Source organism: Topomyia yanbarensis, chromosome 1, assembly GCF_030247195.1.
Source record: "Topomyia yanbarensis strain Yona2022 chromosome 1, ASM3024719v1, whole genome shotgun sequence".
Lineage (NCBI taxonomy): Eukaryota > Metazoa > Arthropoda > Insecta > Diptera > Culicidae > Topomyia > Topomyia yanbarensis.
The window spans coordinates 126,954,495-126,981,937 of NC_080670.1; the positions used below are offsets into that span (position 1 = coordinate 126,954,495).

A 27,443-nucleotide genomic window follows, 5' to 3' on the forward strand; every position below is an offset into this window, starting at 1 on the left:
ACGCCTGCATAGAAGGAAACTGAAGCGAGAGCGACTCGAGGTCCGATGACTTTTGAAGGATTCCCCGCGGGTCCGAAGAATACCATCCACCAATCCGGTACTCGACGACTTACTAGACTGAGGCGCAAATTTATTTCGCTGATCCCCCTATAGCTGCCTATCAAATAAACGAAATGAATAATAAAAAAAAAACAATATTCAAACGCCGCACCCCCTTAATGATGTCCGATTGCGCTAAACACTTGCATAGATTACTTTTTCGATGTAATAAGCATTTTATGCAAGACTTTATGCGAAAATTTAAGATGACCATTTTTATTGATATCTTGCCTCTTGAACACCCCAGATCTCCATACACGCTTTGGTTTTAAACTGTGAAGCCCGGTTCCAACTTTTTTTTTGAAAAATTTCTTCACCAGGGGTTTCCTGGGACCAAAAACTTTTGCCATTTTTTTTTTGTTCTGTTCCCCGATCGTGTGTTGAACAGTGTTATCCCGTCAATTTGAAAGAATATTTAAGGAGGACAATTGAGTGTTATTCCCTATGACCAAATTCTTCCGTCGCTCTCATACTTGTTTGGCATATTGCGTTCCATTCCATATCTTTGAACCCTGTTCTGAAATTGTTGATTTATCCTTAGATAGGTTTATCCATTGATAGATGTAATAAAAATTCGATTATTTTGCAATATTATAAGGTAGGCCTTTCCCTTAATGGCATAACCCCCCCCCCCCCCCCCCCCCATCTCTATCTCTCTTTCCACCCCTTAGGCCACTCATACCACTGCATGGCTGCGCAATATCTAGGTTGCTTATATCTTTTATATCTATATCCTGTTCTGTAGGCTCCCAAAGTATCTCTTGTAGCGGGCCAAATGGCCGTTTACGGTTTCCGTCTACCAAAACGCTCCTCAGGACGTTTTAAACGAGCAGCTTTAGCGCCACCCCCGAAGAGGACCACTCGTCAGGTTAGAATTGCCCAGCATGAAACCTAACCTCAGGGCAGGTTATAGAAATTGATCCCGAAATGGCGCAAAGGAACGGTAGGTAAACACAAAATGTGAAAAGATGCACTCCGTTTCGCGTATAGATGGAGCCACTACTATATTTAGCAAAGACGCAAGAGAAATGATCGTTATACCAACTTGAAAGCTCATGCACTAAAAAAACGATCAGTTATCATCACAGGCAGAACTCAGTCGAACACTCTTTCCCTCTCGCTTTGTAAGTAGTAGTGGGGACTAATTCCCGATAGCCCATCGGAGTAAAACAAACACAAAGAAAATTCAAATCTACGGAAACGACGCGAAACGTGAGAAATCTTCTCGAACCAAATTCACTACATGGGAAAGCTAATCAACATAAAAAATACAAACATTTCAGGTAACACTAACAGGAAAACATTTTATTGGACGGATTAAAATACGGCATTTTATTCTTAACCTAGGTTTTATATATTCATTAAGCTTTACATTTTTCGTGTTCCTTCCCTTTCTAGCTTTCCCCTTTCCTGTCTACCTATGTGCGGTCAAAATTTCCTGCTAGCGGATAAAGCTGCGCTGAGCAGTACAAATGCGCGCTCGGCTTTAGCTTTCGAGCGGCAAAGAAAGCTTTCGAAGGTTTGAGTGTTGTGTGTGTATGGATCTACGTGCACGGATCAATGATCTATTTTTAACTTACATGCGTTATTTCAGGAACAGCGTCGATCTAGTAGAGCTGCATCTCAGCTGGGTGCCGACTGGTATTGCGGCTTCGGCACCGACTTCCTATCGCAAACCTATTCAGCGATGGCGACGAACGGCGTCTACAATGGCGTCGCGATGATGACGCTAATTAGGCCTTTGCCTACCGGGTGTTGAATTCGGCCGACTTTTCAATGATGAAGATGGCCGTCGCTCTAACGAAGCGCGTTGATGGTTTTGCTGCTTCCTTCCGACCTTTTGCCAAAAGCGTCGGGAACTTTCGAAGCCGGAACGTGGGGTCAGCAGGGTGGTAAACGAGACGGGCGGCGTGCCGAGCGTATGCGTCGCTAGAACGCGGATGGCGGAAAATCTCCAAACTTTTGCAATAAAAGAAAAGAAGCCGTCGATCGGCTATTCGACGCTTTGAAGCTTTTTATCACACAACTCAATTATTTAATCTTACCTTCTTTTCACACACAAGTTCGCACGAAATGTAGCGAATTCAAATTTGTATTTCTGACCGCACAATTCACTGACCGCACTAGCTATGCCTATCGGAAAGGAACTTTTTTAATAAATTTAATCCTAAAAGAACTTCTCACATTTTTAACAAACTACCTTTTAAAACACACCGCGATACTAAAAAAGAACTTCACACTGCTGCCTCTTCCACGATCAGGATCGAAATGGACGAGTTGCAGTTCTGTAGATCCTCAGATAGGCGTCAAGTGATTCGAGTATTCGTAGTCGGAAGTACGTATTTTTACAAATACTACTCTTTCGACAACCATTTCTCTCGCTTGAATTTTAAGAATACTCTTTCCTCTTAACACATTCGTATCTATCCATTTCATTCTAATGCGCATTTGGGTTTCGGTGAGACGGAATATTTTTTGAAAGCTCATCCGAAATAGGCTAAAATTGCATGCAAGGGAATATTTGTACACAAGTGTCTGAATATTTCTTGATGTGATGCGTTTTGGCATAGTGAGCGTAGTGAACGAATAATGACAAAAATTACGAAAAAGGTGAACATGCTACATCATCCCCTACTAATTGTACGAAAATTTGATTGAATTGCAAAATTCAATCAAATATTCGTAGGGTTTCATTTTACTGAATTGAAAAATTTGGCTATTGAAATGAAATTCCAAAATGTATATGACAAGCAAACTCATTCAAACATCAAGACGTAAAAAAAAACATTCATTCAACAATTATAAAAACATTACTTTACTGAAATTTATGAAAATTCCAGAAAATAACAATACTAGAACATTGTTTTCACTTCAGCAACGAATTAGCCGAACCACTGAAAACAATAATCTGTAAAATAACCCGCGACTTGTGGATCCAGAATCATGATCTACTCCAGAATAAATTCCGAATTAATGATCATGTACGTTTTCCACATTATAAACGACAAAATAAACTTGCAAATCCTGAATAACGATCACTCCAGAATTAATCCCGAAATTCTGATCGTATTCACTCTCCACAATAATAAACCTGTGAATCCTGAATGGCAATCCCTCCAGAGTATACTCCGAAACTCTGATTGCATTCATTTTCCACAATAAATTCGTTTTGCGCTATGAAAAACCCTCCAGAAATAATAATCCGAAAAGCTGTTTATCATAAACACAAAACTTCAAATCGAAAATATTATATTTTCGACGAAACTAACAATACCAATTTACTTCTCAATCACTCACACGCATACTGGGAGCAAATCGTCACTCACTCCCGTAGCTCATTCACTCCTACTGCATTGCCAACAAAACGGAACAAAAATGAAAGAAACAAATGTCAAAATGGAAAAAAGTGATGGCGGTTGCTGTTTACTGACGGACTGCGGACTGGCTTTTCGTCTTTTTGCGCAGGAAGATTGCAGATAATCCAACGAATTTTTCAGGAAAGTATAATATTTTTATGTATCGTTTTATGTTTTGCTCATTCGAGCTCTTGTTTCGCCTATAAAGGCAACCTTTTTTTTTGTTTCAGCTTTTAGGTTTACTGTAAACGGATTCTACTGATGGATGGAAAAATATTAGTTTCAACTATAGATTCTTCAAAATTACCGATGGAAACTACAAAAAAATACGCTGAATTACAAAAAAAAAACAAACCGGACGAATGCAGCAACTTACTATAGGTGAACAGAAACTATATACACTACGAAACGAATTTTTTTTTGGAAAATAAGATACAATGGAAAATACTAAATTGGATAAAAAGTACGAAGGAAAAACAAAGGTTTAATCGTAAGTTTTTGAACGTAAAAAAATAACAAAAAATTAACTAACAATAGAAATAACGTAGGGCGTTAGGCGCGTACTAATCACTCATATTTACATTATGTACATAGGGAAGTAAGTCCTCTTTGTTATTGATTATTTCTTCTCCGTTTGGGTTTTTTGATGGATTTTTTTTTTTAATTTCTTAGTTGCTTCAGATGAAGTAAACATAGCTCGAAATCCATCTCGTGAGGTCTGATCACGTTTTACTGTGATCGAAGAAAGCCAGCAAGTTTCCTAGAGAATGACTCCAAGAATCGACTTTTGATGGCTTCAGAGTCGTGCTCATTCTCGCTCTTATAGGAAACATACTTTTTTGTTTTTCGAAGTCATCGCCAGGCTCACTTAAAACATTCGTTTGTTAACTACTGTTGACAGGTCATCGCCTTAGCTCGTTCTTATTATTCATGAATCCTACTACTTTCTTGAAATCAACGCACGGATTCCTCTTTAGCTATCTCAAAGCAAATGATTCAAGTAGTATTCGTGGGTTTCCTTTCTTGAAATATTTTTTGAAGTTCTTGTCTCTCACGATACATAGCTTGGACATGAATGGGTGGTGTTGTTCTTTATTGTTCAATAATGACCCCGGAGGTGTTTTATTATGACGTGCATGTAGTTACTCCGTAGAGCTTCATAGCTGGAAGAAGTGGGTCTTATTTTGCAACATGATTTCAATACTGACCCGAAGGTATTTTGTTAGGAAAGTGTTATGTGGTTACTCCGTAGAGCTACATAGCTGGAAATCGTTGGGTGTTACTATTGTACAACACAGTTTCAGTATTGACCCGAAGGTGTTTTGTTATGAAACGGATTAATTTTGTCACTCCGAAGAGTTTCATAGCTGAGAATTGAGTGTTATTACTTCATAACAATGTTTCAGTATTGACCCGAAGGTGTTTTATTATGAAACGAGTTCATTTTGTCACTCCGAAGAGTTTCATAGCTGAGAATCTTTTTACTTCTTGGGCAAATGCATCTTCTTCAGGTGGTTCCCGTAGAAGACGCCAAGTCGCTTCCCAGTAGAATCTTCAAGCTCGTAGCAGTGTTTTGTATATATAATTTCCTGACTACGGCGAGATCTTAATTTACGGGAAAGGTTTATATTTATTGGTTTTCCTCTATCAAGTGGACGGTACACCAACCGTGTTAGATTTCGGAAATAATTGTCCCAATTGTAGTTAAGGTGCAACTTTTGCATTTCCTTATAATATTCACTATTTTTTCCAATATCACTTTTGAACTTAAGGGAATCGTTCAGCTTTTTGACTTTGAGTAACTCTATTGCGTTATTAGACAATCCTCTGGGCAAGTTTATTGACTCGCTGTTATTTTTCAAAAGCTTTTGATCGAAACTATTAATGCCATGTCCGATTTCATTCATAATTGACATGCCTTCTGCAGTGTCGCGGTTGGATTGCTCGCATCTGATATGTTCTAGTTGGCGTTCAACTTGATTACTATCTTCTAATGTTTCCATACCCGAATTCATGGTATCATAATTGTCGCAGAGACTTTGGGTTTGTTCATCTACTTTGTGTGCATTAGGAAGATTACATGGCGAGTTTTCCGTAATGACTGGGATGTCAGGCCGAACTTCTAGCTCGACCTCACGACTACCTTCTAGCTCGACACTACAATTAGCTTCTAGCTCGACCTCAATACTATTAATTTGTACCTGGTTTATCAAAGCTTCGAGTTCTATAATCCTCTGCAGCAAATCTTCATATGAAGGTTCCACTGCCTCTTCTTTATCGACGTAGCCAGATAATCTAGTTAATTGAGCATTGTCTACCTCTTCGTCTGCTGAAGACTGGGATTCCTCCTCTGACGTAGTTTGCAGTTCATAGGAAGCTTTTCTAAGAATTTTGCTGATTCTCGTCAAAAGTTCCCTACGCGATTTCTCAGTTTCAAAATATCTTGGTTCTCCCCTAAGGGTTCTAAGATAATAATGCCTTAACCGCGATATCAATTCCGCGTTCGCTCCTGCCAGCAATTCTATCTCAATTAGATAAACTTGATCAAGGATATCATCTATTTCAAATTCAAATCTGTAAGGAGGCATATACGTTTTGCTTTCCTTCTGATCTTGCAAAAATAGTCGACGTAAAAGTCTTAATTTCGACTGTCTTGTCTTCTGTCTGTCTGTCGTACGATTTCGCAGAAGTAACTCATAGTCCACTTCGACATTTAGTAAATGGTTTGGATTTGGAAATTTCATTGTTCTTTGCCAAATTCAAAAGTTAAATTCAACCAATATGCAATTCAGATTAGGTTCACTCACTTAGTTCAATGCCTTGTTTATGTTAAGTTTAAAAAATTAACTGTGTACCCATAAATCTAAGCTTAACATAGAATGGAAGAATATATGTACAGAAACTAGAGAAAATGAATTTTTATAGACCAACAATATTCAAGACGTATGTACAAATATAAAAAAAACAGAAGAATAAACGTTATAAAAATGCCCAATTTTGCTTTTGATTTCAACAAATCCGAAAAAAATTACCCGAAATCGTTATGTATTTTTTGAGAAGATGCAGTTCCCAAAAACACAACTAAAAAAAAAAATCCAATACTAGATTAACTCAAGATTCAAATTGCATTACATGAGTTCGCAAAATTTTAGCCTTTTTTTAAAATTGGATGCCAAAATATGATACGCGCAACAGGAAAAAAAAATTACCCCAAAATTTACGTTGGGCGCCAAAATGTAGCGGGCCAAATGGCCGTTTACGGTTTCCGTCTACCAAAACGCTCCTCAGGACGTTTTAAACGAGCAGCTTTAGCGCCACCCCCGAAGAGGACCACTCGTCAGGTTAGAATTGCCCAGCATGAAACCTAACCTCAGGGCAGGTTATAGAAATTGATCCCGAAATGGCGCAAAGGAACGGTAGGTAAACACAAAATGTGAAAAGATGCACTCCGTTTCGCGTATAGATGGAGCCACTACTATATTTAGCAAAGACGCAAGAGAACTGATCGTTATACCAACTTGAAAGCTCATGCACTAAAAAACGATCAGTTATCATCACAGGCAGAACTCAGTCGAACACTCTTTCCCTCTCGCTTTGTAAGTAGTAGTGGGGACTAATTCCCGATAGCCCATCGGAGTAAAACAAACACAAAGAAAATTCAAATCTACGGAAACGACGCGAAACGTGAGAAATCTTCTCAAACCAAATTCACTACATGGGAAAGCTAATCAACATAAAAAATACAAACATTTCAGGTAACACTAACAGGAAAACATTTTATTGGACGGATTAAAATACGGCATTTTATTCTTAACCTAGGTTTTATATATTCATTAAGCTTTACATTTTTCGTGTTCCTTCCCTTTCTAGCTTTCCCCTTTCCTGTCTACCTATGTGCGGTCAAAATTTCCTGCTAGCGGATAAAGCTGCGCTGAGCAGTACAAATGCGCGCTCGGCTTTAGCTTTCGAGCGGCAAAGAAAGCTTTCGAAGGTTTGAGTGTTGTGTGTGTATGGATCTACGTGCACGGATCAATGATCTATTTTTAACTTACATGCGTTATTTCAGGAACAGCGTCGATCTAGTAGAGCTGCATCTCAGCTGGGTGCCGACTGGTATTGCGGCTTCGGCACCGACTTCCTATCGCAAACCTATTCAGTGATGGCGACGAACGGCGTCTACAATGGCGTCGCGATGATGACGCTAATTAGGCCTTTGCCTACCGGGTGTTGAATTCGGCCGACTTTTCAATGATGAAGATGGCCGTCGCTCTAACGAAGCGCGTTGATGGTTTTGCTGCTTCCTTCCGACCTTTTGCCAAAAGCGTCGGGAACTTTCGAAGCCGGAACGTGGGGTCAGCAGGGTGGTAAACGAGACGGGCGGCGTGCCGAGCGTATGCGTCGCTAGAACGCGGATGGCGGAAAATCTCCAAACTTTTGCAATAAAAGAAAAGAAGCCGTCGATCGGCTATTCGACGCTTTGAAGCTTTTTATCACACAACTCAATTATTTAATCTTACCTTCTTTTCACACACAAGTTCGCACGAAATGTAGCGAATTCAAATTTGTATTTCTGACCGCACAATTCACTGACCGCACTAGCTATGCCTATCGGAAAGGAACTTTTTTAATAAATTTAATCCTAAAAGAACTTCTCACATTTTTAACAAACTACCTTTTAAAACACACCGCGATACTAAAAAAGAACTTCACACTGCTGCCTCATCCACGATCAGGATCGAAATGGACGAGTTGCAGTTCTGCAGATCCTCAGATAGGCGTCAAGTGATTCGAGTATTCGTAGTCGGAAGTACGTATTTTTACAAATACTACTCTTTCGACAACCATTTCTCTCGCTTGAATTTTAAGAATACTCTTTCCTCTTAACACATTCGTATCTATCCATTTCATTCTAATGCGCATTTGGGTTTCGGTGAGACGGAATATTTTTTGAAAGCTCATCCGAAATAGGCTAAAATTGCATGCAAGGGAATATTTGTACACAAGTGTCTGAATATTTCTTGATGTGATGCGTTTTGGCATAGTGAGCGTAGTGAACGAATAATGACAAAAATTACGAAAAAGGTGAACATGCTACACTCTGCAGAAGGATTTATCGTACTGTAACGGAAAGCGTTAGGGGACAACACTTCAGTGCACCCCTATGAAAGAACGATTTCAAAGTTTATTATATACAAATAGCACATTTTTAGAAAGGTATTGATGAGTACTAATAGCTTCTAAAAATATTTCATTGATATCGTGCATTGTTTTCGTGAAAATTGAAAAAAAACATGATTTTTGCGTTAGGGGACAACGCAAAAATGGTCAATTTTTGCCCACCTTTTATCCGGCAATCCATTCACTCAAAAAATCTGCGTCCAAAGATGAAATCTTTGTACAATATATATACAATAAAATGGCATTTAAGATTACTCCAAATTAATTTTATTACGAACATACCGGTGTAGTACGGGAAAATATATTCAATTATTAAAAACGAGTCTTAAATGTATTACTGGTTTTTAATGACGAGCGTCATAAAATTCTTTTAAAAAATTTCTATATATCTATGATTTGGGAGCCTTAAACCTATACCAACATATTTCAGAACAACTTTTACTTATATTAGCAGATTTATTTTCATGAGGTAAGCGATACAAGTGCGTGGAATGTGTCAACTGTGAAATGAAGACCAATAGATCAGTTACATATCAGGACCCCATTCCGACAATTTATCAAAAGTGCTCATGATGTTTACAACAACAAGTTATCAATGTACGGATCAGATAATTGTTATTGTAATATTGAATTAAATCAGTCAGCATCAATATATTTTCAACTTCAATCCATTTTTTTTGTGTGGGGGGGGGGGGGGTTGTATGGTGTTAAACCCCAAAACCTTCTCTTGGCTACGCCGTTGCTTGGAGTTATTTATTTCGCTTTTCATTTTCCGATATGTTTCAGATCGATCCAATGAACAGAGGAGTAACTAGAACAAATTCTTGACCAATAACAAAAAAATTTTTTTTTCGATTTTTTATTTAGTTAAATTTTTTTTAGATACCTAAAAGCATACTGCATATTGTGGAAAAATAAAGAGTATGCCAAAAATTGCTAAAGAATTTTTGCATGGATGCAAAATGGTGATATTTTAAGGGGTTTTAATCATTTTTACAATTCTTACAAAAGAAATGTATAGGATTCGCTCAAATTTTGAAAACTTTTTCCGAGGCCCGGAGGGCCGAGTCTCATATACCAATCGACTCAGCTCGACAAATTGAGACAATGTCTGTATGTGTGTGTGTGTGTGTATGTATGTGTGTATGTATGTATGTACAAAATGTCATGTAATTATCTCAGCAATGGCTGAACCGATCTTAATGAAACTAGTTTCAAATGAAAGGCCTAACGTTGCCATTTGACACTATTATTTTTGATTTTCGATATGTTGTTTACTTTCTGAGATATGGGCGATTTTGTCAAAACACAGCAGGTTTTTTGCAAATAACATTCGAACAATACAATATTGTGCCATTAACTGCACATAAATAGAAAACTTGTAAAAATACCTTTCTAACAAGCTATAGATTGTCAAAATCCGTGCACGAGCGGCGGAGATATTAAACATTTTGTATTTTATTCCTCGCTTACCAATTTTCACTAATTAAAAACCTGTTTTAATCCACCTAGCGGTGCAATTGTGCCTTTCTCATTTCTCTAAACTATGGCACGGAGGCTTTTTATGTTCAACATAATTGTGGAAATGTCCATTACATTCTTAGTACACTTTGCACTTATACACAATGGCATGCCAGCCACGAACTTGATGAGCTACGTGTCGACGGTGAAACACTTGAAACAAAAAAATATCATACTACATTAGCCTAATCAGCATTAGATCAATGTTATCTGCTTGCTAACTCATTTTGTCATGCGGGGATGGGTATGTGAGGAGGGCGAAAGTCCCATGAACGAACGACTCCCCAGCTTAAATTGGTATGCTTTGTAATATAGTGGTGGTTTAAAGATGATGGGTTAGAAAGGAAGGGGTATGAGGTGGTGGTCTGAGGGGTGATTTAAGGAGATTTTTAAAGGAGGGGAGTGAACAGTAGAGGGGGAGTGTAACCCCTCTCCGTAAACCATTAACTACGCCCCTGTTAAAATCCAGAAACCTTAAGCGAGTCGAAAAAAAAATTTGGCCGGGATTAGGTTGACGTTTTTCAGAGTGATTGCATAACCTTTCTATATGAGAAAGGCAAAAATGTGCAAAATCCACAAAAGTGAATCTTCGTCAAATTTTTTTCGTGTTTGCATCAAATCTCGACGTTTTATGCACCTTGAATACATTTAGCATCAAAAATAAAAATTCTATTTTTAATTTTTCCTATAGTTTTTATGAGAAATTTCTGTGTGGCCGCACTCTGAAACCCGTAATTCCGGAACCAGAATTCCGATCGATCCAAAATTCAATAGCAGCCGTGTAATGGTTTGTTCAGGTCACATTCTTTTTGCTTACTCGATCTTGCAAATCCATCACCGTCAAACATTCTCGAGCACATGATAGACAATAGAAAGAAATTTTGTGGTCACTGTGGTACCTATAAAAAGAGGCCAGCTGCGCATTATCGGTGTCATTTCTACCCGCACCACCGGACGATCAGCAGTAAGCAGTCAGCCAAGCAGCCAGCTAAAGGGAGCTGAGGAAGGACTACGATCATCGGTCGGGTAACGTAGTGGACGGCTACCCTAACACAGTCGTCAGCCAGCAGCACGCTACACCGCTGCTATCGAGAGCCAACCGGCTTCAGACGCGCTCAGCATCTCGAGTCAGCACCATTGGTTCGAGGCACGAGCAAACATACAGCAATACCGCTGTTATCGAGAGCCAGCCGGCTTAGACAGACGCGCTCAGCATCATAGGTCCAGGGTACGGACACGGACCATCCAAATCTTGCAAATTTTATTGCATTAATAGAAAAAGAATTAATTAGAATATTTTCCTATCGACGCAACGGCGTACGATCAACTAAGCAAACCGACGTAAGTGAAATAATTGTATGGCCAAATTAGTGCATAGCAGTGATTTTGTGATTTTAACACAGCGTTTTCAACGGTCGGTTTTTCTGGGCTGATAATTTCGGCAGCAACGAGCGACAGCGGCTGAGAAGGTAGGCAGGATGCCAGCCGAGGACACACGCTAGAAAAATCGAGACTCGCGAGTGAAGAAAAGACCACAGAATGGACAGTTAGGGTATTAGAAGAAATTGATAGTAAATTAAAGTTAAACGATTAGATGATTGGCCAATGAAAGAGAATGTAGTGCGTGGGCGAGAAAATTTTGACGGTGAATAGAAACGTGTATTGAAATGAAAAAGCGGTTTTTCTTTGTGTACCTGAACCAACCTTGATTAACTGATTGGGTCGAACCTGCGGCGGCCGACGAGTAGCTGGGCAAAATTAACGGTGGAAATTTGGCAAATCCCTTCCGGATTTGGCGCTTAAGCCAGATTTTAGCAAAGAGTGTTTGGTTTCGGAGTTCACTGAAGAATTGTTGTCTAATGTTGAGTTTCCACCGGGAGAACGTTACAAGTGGCGCCCAACGTGGGGCCCATTTTGATTATTTGATTGATTTTCTCGCCTGAACATTGAATTTATTGTGCTTAGTGACTGGTATCATTATTTGTGAAAATGGAGCAAAATAGTAGAACAGTGGACAGTTTGATAAATGATATTGGTTTTGATGATACGGGTGTGGGAAGGTCGACCCCACAAGGTTTTAGGCAATCGCGATACGTTCCTTTAACGAAATGGGGAATTAAGTACGACAACGAAAACGGTAGTTTGAGCGTTAGTGATTTTATCGAGTCCGTGGATCAAAAAGCAAACTTTTACGGTGTGTCACATGCGGAATTGTATACAAATTTCGGTGAATTGTTAGACGGTAATCCTTTGATATGGTACAAAGCGTTTAGAGATCGATGCGTAACGTGGGTTAGTTTTAGAGAATGTTTTATTAGACAATTTACGAAACCTGATAATGATTACCTGATTGAAAGGCAGTTGCAAAATCGATTGCAGTTGCCGGGAGAAAGTTTTGGAATTTATCTTGCATGTATGGAGCTATTGTTTAAAAAACTTAGTAAAAGGAAATCGGAACCAGAAAAACTTGAATATATTATCCGGAATTTGGATGAATTTTATTTGAATAGAATTCACGAAGGCGTAATCCGCACGACGACAGAACTAGCAAGGTTTTGTGAAGGTTTAGAACGTAGTAGGGAAATACTTAAGAGAAGAAAAATGAATCAATATCCGCTAGCCGAGCCGGCTTTACAGGGTCGTGTGACGTCGTACAGACCCAGAGTTAATGAAGTGAGTTTCGAACCACGTCAATCCGAGAAAGAGGAAATACCAGAATTTTCGGGCAAATATTCCGTACAGCGAAAGGGGGAAACCCTTGAACCATACGCGAGAATGAATCAGTACGTGTACTCTTCCGACGGTGCTCAGAACACTGAATCCCAGCAATATAGCAATCATGCGGTCTGTGAAGATAAAATCTTCCAACCACGATGTTGCTTTTGTACTTCAACCTCTCTCTTCCCAACTCCTTCGGAAAACTATTACAATCAGCCTGCTGGCAGCTCAGGTTACTGGGTGCCTCGTTCAAACAACTTCGAAATGCAACGTCCCGATTATCGTGCACATTCTTCAGTGTACCAAAATGCGAATCAGGCTTCTTTGTCATCTCCAGGTACTTCTTTTATGCAACAAAAGTTACCTGAATGTGCCACAATTAGAGTTTTTCGAGGATCGTGTTATAATTGCAAGACAAGTGGACATCAGTGGAGAGACTGTCCGAATCCAAAGAGAATATTTTGTTATCGTTGCGGCATGGACGGAAAAATTATGAGATCGTGTCCCAATTGGTCGGAAAACGAGCAAGCGGAGCCAAGGTCGTAAGGAGAGTTCTGGCTTCGGAAAACTTCTTAAACCTCTCCAATCTTCAATCATATGAAATATTGTACCAGCCAAATGATAATCGCCCTTTCGCAAGAGTGGAAATTTTTGGTAAACCCTATGTAGGATTACTTGATTCAGGAGCTTCTATATCCATTCTTGGAAAAGGCTGCTATGAGATAGCGAAACAACTAGAACTAACCTTATTCAATATAAATTCTTCAATTTCCACAGCCGACGGTTCCGTTCATGAGATATCGCACTGTGCTTATATTCCGTATACCTTCAAGGGAAAAACTGAAATAGTGCTTACGGTTCTCTCTAATGCCGTTTCAAATCCCCTAGTGCTTGGAATTGATTTCTGGAATTCGTTTGGAATTACGCCGACATCGGTGAGCGAGATTAATGCCGTGAAAATAGAGGAAAAGAAGGAATCTGAGTCCAAGTTAACCACTTGTACACATCAACAACAAAAATTATTAGATGAAGTTATAGGTGAATTTCTTCCTTATATCGAAGGAAGCCTTACTCGAACAAATGTAACTGAGCATCATATCGACACTGGTTGTAATGAACCAATTAAACAAAAATATCATCCAACTTCTCCTTACATTCAGATGAAAATTGATAACGAATTAGAGCGGATGTTAAAGCTAGGAGTAATACAGCTTTCGTCCAGTCCCTGGTCTAATCCCGTGGTTACCGTTAAAAAACCTGATGGTAGTGTTCGGCTATGCTTAGATTCGCGAAAATTGAACTTAGTGACCAAAAAGGATGCGTACCCGCTTCCGCATATTTCAGGGATCCTCGGTAGGTTCAAAGGAACAAGATACGTTTCGAAAATAGACCTTAAAGACGCATTTTGGCAAATCCCGTTAGAAGCTAGCTCGCGAGAAAAAACAGCGTTTACAGTTCCAGGTCGCGGACTTTTCGAGTTTGTTGTTATGCCATTCGGGCTACACAATGCTCCGCAAACTCAGTGCAGATTAATGGATAAGGTATTAGGCGTCGATTTGCAACCATACGCGTTCGTTTATTTGGACGACATTATTGTCACTACGGAAACATTCGAGGAGCATATAAAAATACTTCGGGAAATCGCGAAGAGATTGCGCGCTGCGCAGTTATCTATAAACATAAAAAAGTCCCAGTTTTGTGCGCCGTCGGTGAAATATTTAGGTTTCGTAATAGATCGCGAGGGCATACGTACGGACCCCGGTAAGATCAAGGCTATCGTTGATTTTCCTCCCCCATCGACCGTTAAAGATGTACGTCGACTGATTGGATTGGTTAATTGGTATCGTCGGTTTATTCAAAATTTCTCTACCATTATTGCACCGGTAACAGAACTTCTCAAGCAACCGAAGAAAAAAATTTATTGGACGAAATCGGCGAATGATGCTTTCATGGAGCTAAAGAGCGCGCTTTGCTCCGCCCCTTTGCTCGCGTGCCCAAGTTACGATCTCCCGTTCTACGTTCAATGCGACGCGTCTGATGTCGGTATCGGTGCCGTTCTTTGGCAAAAACACCCAGAAGGTGAGAAGGTTATTGCTTACATGAGCCAAAAATTAACAGCCGCGCAGAGGAAATTTAGTAGCACTGAACGCGAATGTCTAGCCGTGTTAATCGCGATCGAAAAGTTTCGGTTGTATATAGACGGAGTCAAATTCACTGTCATAACCGATCACGAATCTTTAAAATGGTTAATGAGTATAAAGGACCCAATCGGTAGATTAGGTAGATGGGCCCTCAAGCTTCAAAGTTTTGATTATGTTGTGGTTCATAGGAAGGGAAAGCATAATGTTGTTCCTGACGCGTTATCGCGGGCAATAAATAGCATTATGTCGGTATCTGCCGGTGATAAATACGAAACGTGGTACCATGAATTATATAAATTAGTCCAAGAGGATCCTACACAAACTCGTGATTATCAAATCCGAGACGGTAAACTATACCGTTACCAAAAATGCAATTTCGGCCTGTTGTATAATTGGAAACTGGTTGTCCCTCCGAACTTAAAAACTGAAATATTGAAGCAAAATCATGACGATGTTGCTCATTTAGGAATGTCGAAAACGATAAACCGAATCCGCGAGAATTATTTTTGGAAAGATATGCGTGAAGAAATTAAAAACTATGTTCGATCGTGTACGGTGTGCAAAGCCAGTAAACCCGTGAATGTTAACTCGCGAGCACCAATGGGAATGGGGAAAATAGCCAATTACCCATTTCAGACTATTTCAATGGACTTTATTGGAGTACTTCCACGATCAAAATTTGGAAATACTGTATTATTTGTGGTATCAGACTGGTATTCCAAGTTTGTATTTCTTCATCCAATGCGGAATGCTGATACCACGCGAATGTGTAAATTTATTGAAGAAGAAATATTCTTAAAGTTTGGTGTTCCAGAAACAATAATTTCGGACAACGGTAGTCAGTTCATTAGCAAACAATTCCAAAAATTGCTAGAAACCTACGGCATCAATCATTATAAAAACGCAGTGTACCATCCTCAAAATAACCCCGCGGAACGCGTAAATAAAGTGATCGTGTCCTCTATTCGCGCATACTTAGGTGAAAATGCGTCCCATAAAGACTGGGACCGAGAAATCGCAAAAATAGGATATGCCATAAATACCAGTGTACACGAGTCTACAAAGCTATCACCGTACTTTGTAACCTTCGGTCGAAATCATATACGGTACGGGAAAATGTATAGAAATATCACGAATAATCCGGCTCAAAATGATACAGACGAACTGAATGATAGGTTGCAAACTTTAGGGAAAATCAAAGAGATCGTCGAGCGAGAGCAAAAATCGGCACATAACCGCCAAGTTCATTATTATAACACCCGTAGTAAAAATTTGTCCTCTTTCAAAACCGGAGATTTAGTATGGAAGAAGAATTTTTGCTTATCTAAAGCTTCGGAAAATTTCTGCGCTAAACTAGCTCCATTGTATGTTCAATGTCGTGTAGTACGAAAAACTGGAAGTAATACGTACGATTTAGAGGATATGAACGGAAAACCTATGGGAAATTATTCGGTTCAGGATATAAGGCCAATATAGAATTTAAATTTATTAGCATTTAGGATTACGGGTTAATAGGAAAATCAAAGTCTTCATAGGCAATGAAGCTCAGAAAAATCAATATCATTTAGAGTTAGGCACATATTGGAAGTCTTTTCAGTGCAGAAAAGCAAATATGATTTTCGGTTAAAAGTCTTTTCAAATGAAGAAAAGCAGTAATGAAAAATAATGATTAAAGTCTCCAAAGTGGAATGGGAGCATTGTTTGGGATGTTGAAAGTCTTCGATAATTAAAATCGAAGCACACACAGGACATTTGTAAAAGTCTCCTTCAGTGGGAGCATTTCCGCGATAAAATTGAGAATAACATGAAAACCATGATTTCTTTGCTTTAATTTGCTTAAGCAAATTGATTGTTTTTGTGGGGAAAGAGGGGAATGTAATGGTTTGTTCAGGTCACATTCTTTTTGCTTACTCGATCTTGCAAATCCATCACCGTCAAACATTCTCGAGCACATGATAGACAATAGAAAGAAATTTTGTGGTCACTGTGGTACCTATAAAAAGAGGCCAGCTGCGCATTATCGGTGTCATTTCTACCCGCACCACCGGACGATCAGCAGTAAGCAGTCAGCCAAGCAGCCAGCTAAAGGGAGCTGAGGTAGGACTACGATCATCGGTCGGGTAACGTAGTGGACGGCTACCCTAACACAGTCGTCAGCCAGCAGCACGCTACACCGCTGCTATCGAGAGCCAACCGGCTTCAGACGCGCTCAGCATCTCGAGTCAGCACCATTGGTTCGAGGCACGAGCAAACATACAGCAATACCGCTGTTATCGAGAGCCAGCCGGCTTAGACAGACGCGCTCAGCATCATAGGTCCAGGGTACGGACACGGACCATCCAAATCTTGCAAATTTTATTGCATTAATAGAAAAAGAATTAATTAGAATATTTTCCTATCGACGCAACGGCGCACGATCAACTAAGCAAACCGACGTAAGTGAAATAATTGTATGGCCAAATTAGTGCATAGCAGTGATTTTGTGATTTTAACACAGCGTTTTCAACGGTCGGTTTTTCTGGGCTGATAATTTCGGCAGCAACGAGCGACAGCGGCTGAGAAGGTAGGCAGGATGCCAGCCGAGGACACACGCTAGAAAAATCGAGACTCGCGAGTGAAGAAAAGACCACAGAATGGACAGTTAGGGTATTAGAAGAAATTGATAGTAAATTAAAGTTAAACGATTAGATGATTGGCCAATGAAAGAGAATGTAGTGCGTGGGCGAGAAAATTTTGACGGTGAATAGAAACGTGTATTGAAATGAAAAAGCGGTTTTTCTTTGTGTACCTGAACCAACCTTGATTAACTGATTGGGTCGAACCTGCGGCGGCCGACGAGTAGCTGGGCAAAATTAACGGTGGAAATTTGGCAAATCCCTTCCGGATTTGGCGCTTAAGCCAGATTTTAGCAAAGAGTGTTTGGTTTCGGAGTTCACTGAAGAATTGTTGTCTAATGTTGAGTTTCCACCGGGAGAACGTTACAGCCGATGGGAAGATTGCACCTTTCATTTGAGACTAAGTTTGGGCAAATCGGTCCAGCCATCTTTGAGAAAAATGAGTGACATTATTTGACACATACGCACATACATACACACACACACATACACACACATACACACACATACACACACATACATACACACATACACACACACATACAGACTTTTTCCGATCTCGACGAACTGAGTCGAATGGGATATGACACTCGGCCCTCCGGGCCGGGATTAGGTTGACGTTTTTCAGAGTGATTGCATAACCTTTCTATATGAGAAAGGCAAAAATGTGCAAAATCCACAAAAGTGAATCTTCGTCAAATTTTTTTCGTGTTTGCATCAAATCTCGACGTTTTATGCACCTTGAATACATTTAGCATCAAAAATAAATATTCTATTTTTAATTTTTCCTATAGTTTTTATGAGAAATTGCTGTGTGGCCGCGCTCTGAAACCCGTAATTCCGGAACCAGAATTCCGATCGATCCAAAATTCAATAGCAGCCGATGGGAAGGTTGCACCTTTCATTTGAGACTAAGTTTGGGCAAATCGGTCTAGCCATCTTTGAGAAAAATGAGTGACATTATTTGACACATACGCACATACATACACACACATACATACACACACATACATACACACATACAGACTTTTTCCGATCTCGACGAACTGAGTCGAATGGGATATGACACTCGGCCCTCCGGGCCGGGATTAGGTTGACGTTTTTCAGAGTGATTGCATAACCTTTCTATATGAGAAAGGCAAAAATGTGCAAAATCCACAAAAGTGAATCTTCGTCAAATTTTTTTCGTGTTTGCATCAAATCTCGACGTTTTATGCACCTTGAATACATTTAGCATCAAAAATAAAAATTCTATTTTTAATTTTTCCTATAGTTTTTATGAGAATTTTCTGTGTGGCCGCACTCTGAAACCCGTAATTCCGGAACCAGAATTCCGATCGATCCAAAATTCAATAGCAGCCGATGGGAAGGTTGCACCTTTCATTTGAGACTAAGTTTGGGCAAATCGGTCCAGCCATCTCTGAGAAAAATGAGTGACATTATTTGACACATACGCACATACATACACACACACATACACACACATACACACATACATACACACATACACACACACATACAGACTTTTTCCGATCTCGACGAACTGAGTCGAATGGGGTATGACACTCGGCCCTCCGGGCCGGGATTAGGTTGACGTTTTTCAGAGTGATTGCATAACCTTTCTATATGAGAAAGGCAAAAAGAGATTGTTTCATACAGAGTATTGCTTTACTGGTGTTTTAGGGGCAAAACTGAACCGATTTGAAATATCGAGGTATGAAAACACATCTACGTGATTCAAGGAATTCGATGTTGAGAACATTTTGTGAATTACCTTTATAGTAAATTAACTATTTCTCAAAAATCAAGTTCACTTCAAAGACAAAATAATGTGTTGATAAAGAAATAGTGAGTTCTAGTATTTAGCCCTTGGATTAGGCATTGCGTTCAATCATGAGGTAAATGTTGGATGGTATATCAATACACAGATCAACAAGTAATTCACCTAGTAGTGAGATAAAAGATTTCTCATAAAATTATACTCGTGGCGTCACCGAAAGCAACTGTATGTTTGAAGCCCAAAAATCTAGCGAAAATTTAGCTCTTTTGCCATATTTAGGTTATACTGGTTATGGCGCAAAAGTTACTACTTACATTATTTATGATAAAAATGTAAGAAATCAATATATCATAATAATATACCTATAAAAATAAGGTCACTGCATTAACCATCATTTGCCAATTCTCACACGCCCCCCCCCCCTATCTCTCTCTCTCTCTCTCTCTCTCTCTCTCTCTCTCTCCCTCTCTATTTCTCTCTCTGTCTCTCTTCTATCGCATCTATCTAGCTATTTCTGTATCCATTTCTAAGTTGTGTGATAAGATCTTCTGCCAATCTGAAATATTTATTAATTGTAATTGCGAAGGTTTGAGAAAACAAAACTATGTTTTGTCTGCTGCTACATCAACTCAACTTTAATTCAATTGTATTCAAAGCCTGTATCTACACTATAATTAAGGAAATTCATGGCTATATCAGAAAAATATTTGGCTTAACTGGGTAATATAAAAGTTTGACGATGAAAATTTTCAAAAGAGACATTCCACGTGCGATATTTAAACTCTTCGTATCTCTATTGAATTTTGAATGAAACCTATGCTCAAAGACTGAAAGCTGAAGCCAGCAGGATTGGACTTGCCCTCAACGTTTCGAAGACAAAATACATGAGAGGAAGAGGTTCTAGAGACGACAATGTGAACCTCCCACCCGAGTTCGGATTGACGGTGACGAAATCGAGATGGTCGACGAATTCGTGTATTTGGGCTCACTGGTAACCGACGACAATGATAACAGCAGAGAAATTCAGAGACGGATGTTGGCGGGAAATCGTGCCTACTTTGGACTCCGGAGGACGCTCCGGTCGAACAAAATTCGCTGCCACACGAAGTTGATTATCTACAAGACGCTGACTAGATCGGTGGTCCTCTACGGGCACGAGACCTGGACTATGCTCGTGGAGGACCAACGCGCCCTTGGAGTTTTCGAACGAAAGGTGTTGCGTACCATCTATGGTGGCGTGCAGATGGAAGACGGAACGTTGCGCATGCGAATGAACCATGAGTTGTATCAGCTGCACATTCGTTGTATTGATACGAACTTTCATGAAAAATAATGGATCAAAGAACAAAAATATCCACAAATTAGATCCAGGAAAAGAAGTCTACCAAAGTACCCACTCTCGATGGGGGATGCAACTACAATGTGTCTTCTAACTTATCGTCGTCCATATCTGGATATACTGAGTAGTTTGAACCATTTCTTTTTCACAGTATTGGTCTGTATAGGACTTATTTATCCATATTTCCTGCACGAGAATTCCGAACGAAACAATATGAAAGCTATAAGGATGAATGGAAAGTGACTGCATTGCAATCAACTGAATGCACGGCTTTTATGCTTTCGACATAGCCTAGACATTTCACACTATTTACTTCAATGCAAATAAAAATTTTGAAATATCTACCTGTCTCATTCACGAATCGCAGTCTCCCTGTCGTTCTCTGTTCAAGGGGCTTGAAAGCACATGTGAACTTGTCTCACTTTACTATATTCAATTGCGGGTTAAAATACTGGACCGGTAAATTCTATTCTGTACATAAATCTTTTTTTCGGGAACATGTGACCAAAAAGTAAACTTCGAATTCCAAAGCAAATTGAACGTTCCAGGTTTCTGATAACTAAATAAGGTCCAACAATAAAGTAGAAACACCAGATAATCTTAAAACGACGCCGTCAAGTAAAGAAGCATGAAAACAAAAAGAATAAAACCAAAAAATAAGATGGAAGCCCTGGAAAGTCCATTGCATATTTATTAGCCTTTCCTCATAAGATGGGATTTTCACTTCTTTATTCAAAAATGATTTTAGCTTCAAATATATGACCATTTCATTTTAATATATTATTTAATTCAGCATCTTTTTATTCGTTTTGTTCATTTGCGTTCATTTTACTTATTTTATTCGTTTCATTCTTTGGAATCACTCTGATCAGTTTATTCTTTTTGTGCATTTTACTCATATCATTCATTTAACTTATTTTATTCATTATTTTCATTGTATGCATTTTATTCATTTTTCCAGTTTATTCATTTTGTTCAGTTTCTTAATTTTAATAATCTGACTACTTTTTCAGTTTTAACCATTTCATCCAAATAATTTATTTGATTCAATTTATTTCTTTATATTAATTTATAACCTTTTACCATTGTTTAATTTTTCATTTTATTCAATGCATTTTATTCTGCTCATTTTCTTCCTTTTATTCATTTTATCACAACAGCTCATTTTGTTTCTTTGATTCGTTTATTTGATTTATGCATTTCATTTATTTTTTACTCAATTCATTTTGTTCATCCACTCTTTTTATTCATTTGATCCATTTCATTAATTTGATTCATTGTATTCACTGTATGAATTAAATAAATTTGATTAATTTAAATCATTTGATTAATTTGATTCATGTGATTCATTTGATTCATTTGATTCATTTGATTCATTTGGTTCATTTGGTTCATTTGATTCATTTGATTCATTTGATTCATTTGATTCATTTGATTCATTTGATTCATTTGATTCATTTGATTCATTTGATTCATTTGATTCATTTGATTCTTTTGATTCTTTTGATTCTTTTGATTCTTTTGATTCATTTGATACATTTGATTCATTTGATTCATTTGATTCATTTGATTCATTTGATTCATTTGATTCATTTGATTCATTTGATTTATTTTATTCATATCATTAATTTTATTCATTTCATGTTCAGTCATTCGTTTTATTTCATTCAATTTGTTAGTATGAGTATTATTAGTATTATTCTATTATTCTTATAACTATTTCTAAATATAATCTTCATTTTTATTTAATAACCTAATCTTATTTGATTCGTGTATTTTATAATTTTGATTTACATTAATTTTTCTACTAATTTTACTAATTTAAAAACCTATTATTTCATTTTTTGCTTTACTCTTTTATTTCGGTCGTTTTGTTGATTTCTATAATTTATTCAGTTTATTCGAGATTTTATTCGTGCAAGACTAGAAACTGTTTTCATCCCACCTCTAGTTGGGTGCCTACTTCTCGTGAGTTCTGCAAACTAATCCAATAGTGAAATGTGTAAGAAATGTCTCATCTCACTGCTAGGTGGATTAAATCGGTTTTTTATTATATATCCAGCAAAATCGCTTTCAAATGATGATGACTGTATTAAATAAGACAATATTATAACAAACGTAATTGAACACAACCATTTGTATAACCTCAGCTTAAAAATAACCGAAAATAGTAGTGTTGCTATGTTTTGGACCAGCTTTAAAAACACCTTCTTTAAACAATTTATTCCAAATTTGAATGATAAAAAAGTTACATTATACGGCAAGATCCGGCAGAGTTGCTGAAAGAACATTACCAAACAAGATTCCGGCTATCCAAAAAACATACAATCTCTTCCGATCTTTTCCGATCCACAAATTCCAAACGATTTCAAAATATTGATATTTTTACTAATTTGTGGTTCGCCAAAATGCTGTTGGGTCAAATACTATATTTGGCAAAATTAATCTTTATGAATATGTGCACAGGTATCCCTTTTCTTCTTCCTTTTCCACTGACCAACTGTTCATGCAACGGAAAAACAAATGTATTCACAAAGTTCATCTCGAAAATACTAGTATTCGGAAGGATAAAGAAAATTGACCCCTGCACTGGTAGGTGGATAGATGCCAAATAGTCCCAAAAACCAGTTATTTTCTATTTTTAGTTCATATTAAGGCATAATAACAGCAATAGACGCAATAAATAGTTTTGGCCAGGATTCGACCCCAGTTACTCCTCTGTGCGATGGTTATAAATTAGAAAAATTGGAGTCAGAAGGTTCGCACAAATGAACATTTTTGCACTGATAAGTTAATCAAGTTCCTTCCAGACAACTTGGAAGTGTTCTGTGATTATTTCTAGCGGTTGTAGATAGATAAATGAAATACAAAATTCGTTTTATCGAAATAATGTTTGGCTTATTTCAATGGATTATTACTATATTGAACAATAAATAGGCTTTGTCGCTTTTAGTAATCAACAAACAATAAGCCATAACTTTTAAAGTATTCAAAATAGATATTGGAAGTCCTTTACTGAAGACTTATTCGCAAAAGTAAGAGCTACAAATTTGCTGAAGGCATCATTTCGATATAATCACTTCCAAGAAAATTTGCGAAAATATCTCACTCATAGGGGGATTCATCAGCAAAAGCACAATACCAAAAGAAAGGGTATATTGCCTCCATTAAATTCTCTCAAGATACTATTGACCTAAAATAAGCCGTTTTGGCGTTAATAATAGATCGCATGTTTTTGGTCATATTTATGGCAATGGGAAATGATAAAAATCTTTCGTCCGCATTTAATGTTAAATATCTCTTTTGATATTAGTCCGATTTCAACAATCTATAGCTTGTTCGAAAGGTATTCGTATAAGCTATCTAAAATATATATAAAGTGTTAATTTATGTTGTCAATTTCGGCCGATAATTTCAAAAAACTGCAAAAAGCGCCATTTTCACACATTCAAACATTCATACCTTGGAAACTAAACATCAGAAACAAAAACAAATTAAAAAGTTCTTTCTGTTTGATAGGTTTTTCATTTAAAATTGGTTTGGATAAGATCGGTTCAGCCATTGCTGAGAAACACGAATGAGAGTTTGTCCGTTACATACACACACACAGACATTGTCCCAAATCGTCGAGCTGAGTCGATTGGTATATAAGACTCGGCCCTCCGAGCCTCGGAAAAAATCTTGAATGTTTGAGCGAATTCTATACATTTCTTTTATAAGAAATGTCAAATGGATGTAGGCTTAAGAAACTGCTTGCAAGTAATCGTAGTAGGCTATGAAACTGAAATATAAAATATACGCAAAAAGCATTGCAACTTAAATTCTCTTCAGAAAGTGTGGTATACTAATCAAATTATTAGATAAGAGGATAAAGATTACGTGAAATTAACCTGGCAATGTAATACAATTTTTTGTGTTTGTGCTTTTTGTCCGTATTTTAGATTTAGGTGACCATATGTCCATTTTATCTAAAATTGGGGCTACTTTACGCCAAGCTTTACTTAAGTCCATATAACACAATCTGTAATCTGTATACTTGATCAAAAATTTACTTTTATTTTGGGATTCGATACTAACTCAAAGAAGATTTTTATTAGCGTACTAGTTTGACTGTTTTGGAAAATAACAACATAATCTTTCTATATGAGAAAGGCAAAAAAGTGCCAAAATCCAAAAAAGTGAACGTCGTAAAATTTTTTTTCGAGTTTGCATCAAATCTCGACGTTTCATGCACCTTGAAGACATTTAGCATCAAAAATAAAAATTCTATTTTTTATTTTTCCTATAGTTTATATGAGAAATTTCTGTGTGGCCGCACTCTTAAACCCGTAATTCCGGAACCAGAATTCCGATCGATCCAAAATTCAATAGCAGCCGATGGGAAGGTTGCACCTTTCATTTGAGACTAAGTTTGGGCAAATCGGTCTAGCCATCTCTGAGAAAAATGAGTGACATTTTTTGACACATACGCACATACATACACACACATACAGACTTTTTCCGATCTCGACGAACTGAGTCGAATGGGATATGACACTCGGCCGTCCGGGCCGGGATTAGGTTGACGTTTTTCAGAGTGATTGCATAACCTTTCTATATGAGAAGGGCAAATATAAATATCAAATAAATATCAAATAATTACAGGCTACCACTGGCACTCAGCCAAAATATAGTCAAAACAGGAGAAGCAAGAATCCTGGGAGAATATCAAAAAATTGTGCAAACTATCAACATTACAGCCATAGAAAATACAATATTTCAAATAGATGCACAGTTCTCAAGAATAAACTCGAGTTACCCCGACCTGATTACACTACTGAAACAAAAGACAGACGACTTCACAAACAACGTAAATTACCTCAACCCACGAACGAGACATAAACGATTCAAAGCACTAGGACGATCCTGGAAATGAATGTCCGGCTCACCAGACGCTGATGACCTGAACATGATCACTAAAGGAATTAATGGCATAACGGATAACAGTAACAAACAAATATCAATAAATGATCAGGTTTACAACAGTTTAGAAAACATAACACATACAGTTAATAGATTGATTTATTTAGAAGAAAACCGCTCTACCTTAACCATGGAACGAATTCAAATGGTAAACATTAATTCTGAACATAGACTTTATATATAAGAATATTTCAGCAATACAGGAGTTTGTTACACTCGCAAACCTAGGGATAGTTCATTACAAATTGTTAAGTATAAAGGAGATCAATCTAATAGATGAATCTTTAAGCAATCAAGGCGTATATTACGAGCTCCAGGAAGAAGCACTGAACTTCGCAAAGGAGACCATCGGCACAAACAACGAGAAACTGCTCTACGTTCAAAATATTCCAACATTTTTTCAAACAGTCTACGAGAAATTAAAAATTGAAGCGATCATCAAAAAATCACAACGCATTCAACTGAAAGGAAATAGTTACCTTCGAGGGCCGAATGAGCTATTATTACAGAAACTCAACTGTGAAAGATTTGGTAATTGGAGCCTATGTAACCGATCAGATTTAGAAGATGTTTCAGAAGACATGTGTATTTCCCGGATAGTATCAGGAATAGAAGGAAAATGCACATTTGAACATATATGCAATTATCCACCGATCACAGGAATGAGTCGCACGACAGTACTTCTCAACAACGTTAACTCTTCGTTTCATACCACGTGTGAGATTTCAGACCGGAACCTAACCGGTTCATTCATGGTTATATAGCAAAACTGTTCAATAACAGTGGGACAATATACTTGCGTTAACAACATCATGAAAACGATAGAACACAGAATTTTCATCTCTTCATCAAGTTTGATAGTGACAGAAGAAAACAACGAACACAAACTCGACATCTACACTCTGCATCAATTACAGCACCAGCATCTGAAACAGCGAGCACATCTTCAATCAGACACCAGTAACACTAGTCGGAGCCCGAAATCGAAGATATATTAATTGCCGACGCAGCAGCACCCGACGAGCAGCACCAGCGCAGCGTCATCATTAATGCAGGTTCGATTAGCTCAGGCCTCTGTAATAATTTTGTTAGAAATAAATTCATTCTTCATCAGACCATAGTAGCAAGAGGTTTGTTTTTAAAAAGAACCTCCGGCTTATGAGTTGATAACTTACATATCACGTATCCAAATGCTGCGCCTCGTAGCAAGACTCCAGTTAGATCGAACTGCTCAACAGTGGTAAAATGGAGTGGATGTGAATCTTACGTGCTACTGAATCTATAAAATCAAGCTAGGTTTCTGGTCACCATTGTATTCGGTTGGATATAGCTTGATCAAGAACAAGTTGGAACGGTTGTGACGTCGTTTTTACGCTAAAATATCTACTGCTGCTGTATAAATTCACGTTTCAAATTTCGCTTGTTTTCAAAAAGTATCACTCCATTTGAAGGCGTCCAGTATAGGCCAATTAATCAACGATCACGGTATATCATCTTGATCAATTTATGAGGCAACTGTGGTTTCGTAGTAAGAAAACACAAAAATGAGAGTTCAATGAGGGATTTGGTGCCATTAAGGAAGAGATCTGAAGGTAAATCTTTCACAGTTGAAGCTAGATACTACAATGAACAAAGATGCCATAGATTGTACTCATCTGGCCAATGATTTGATTATGTAGTGTACCAGTAACAAAAATGAAAAAAACTTGTATAAATATTTTCACTCCTGGTGTG

The 27,443-nt window shown here is 38.0% G+C and overlaps 1 pseudogene; it reads left to right on the top strand.

The window, feature by feature from the left end:
- Positions 1-12,929: 12,929 nt before the first annotated feature.
- LOC131675903 (uncharacterized) lies at positions 12,930-26,184 on the top strand (annotated as a pseudogene).
- The last annotated feature ends 1,259 nt before the right edge of the window (positions 26,185-27,443 follow it).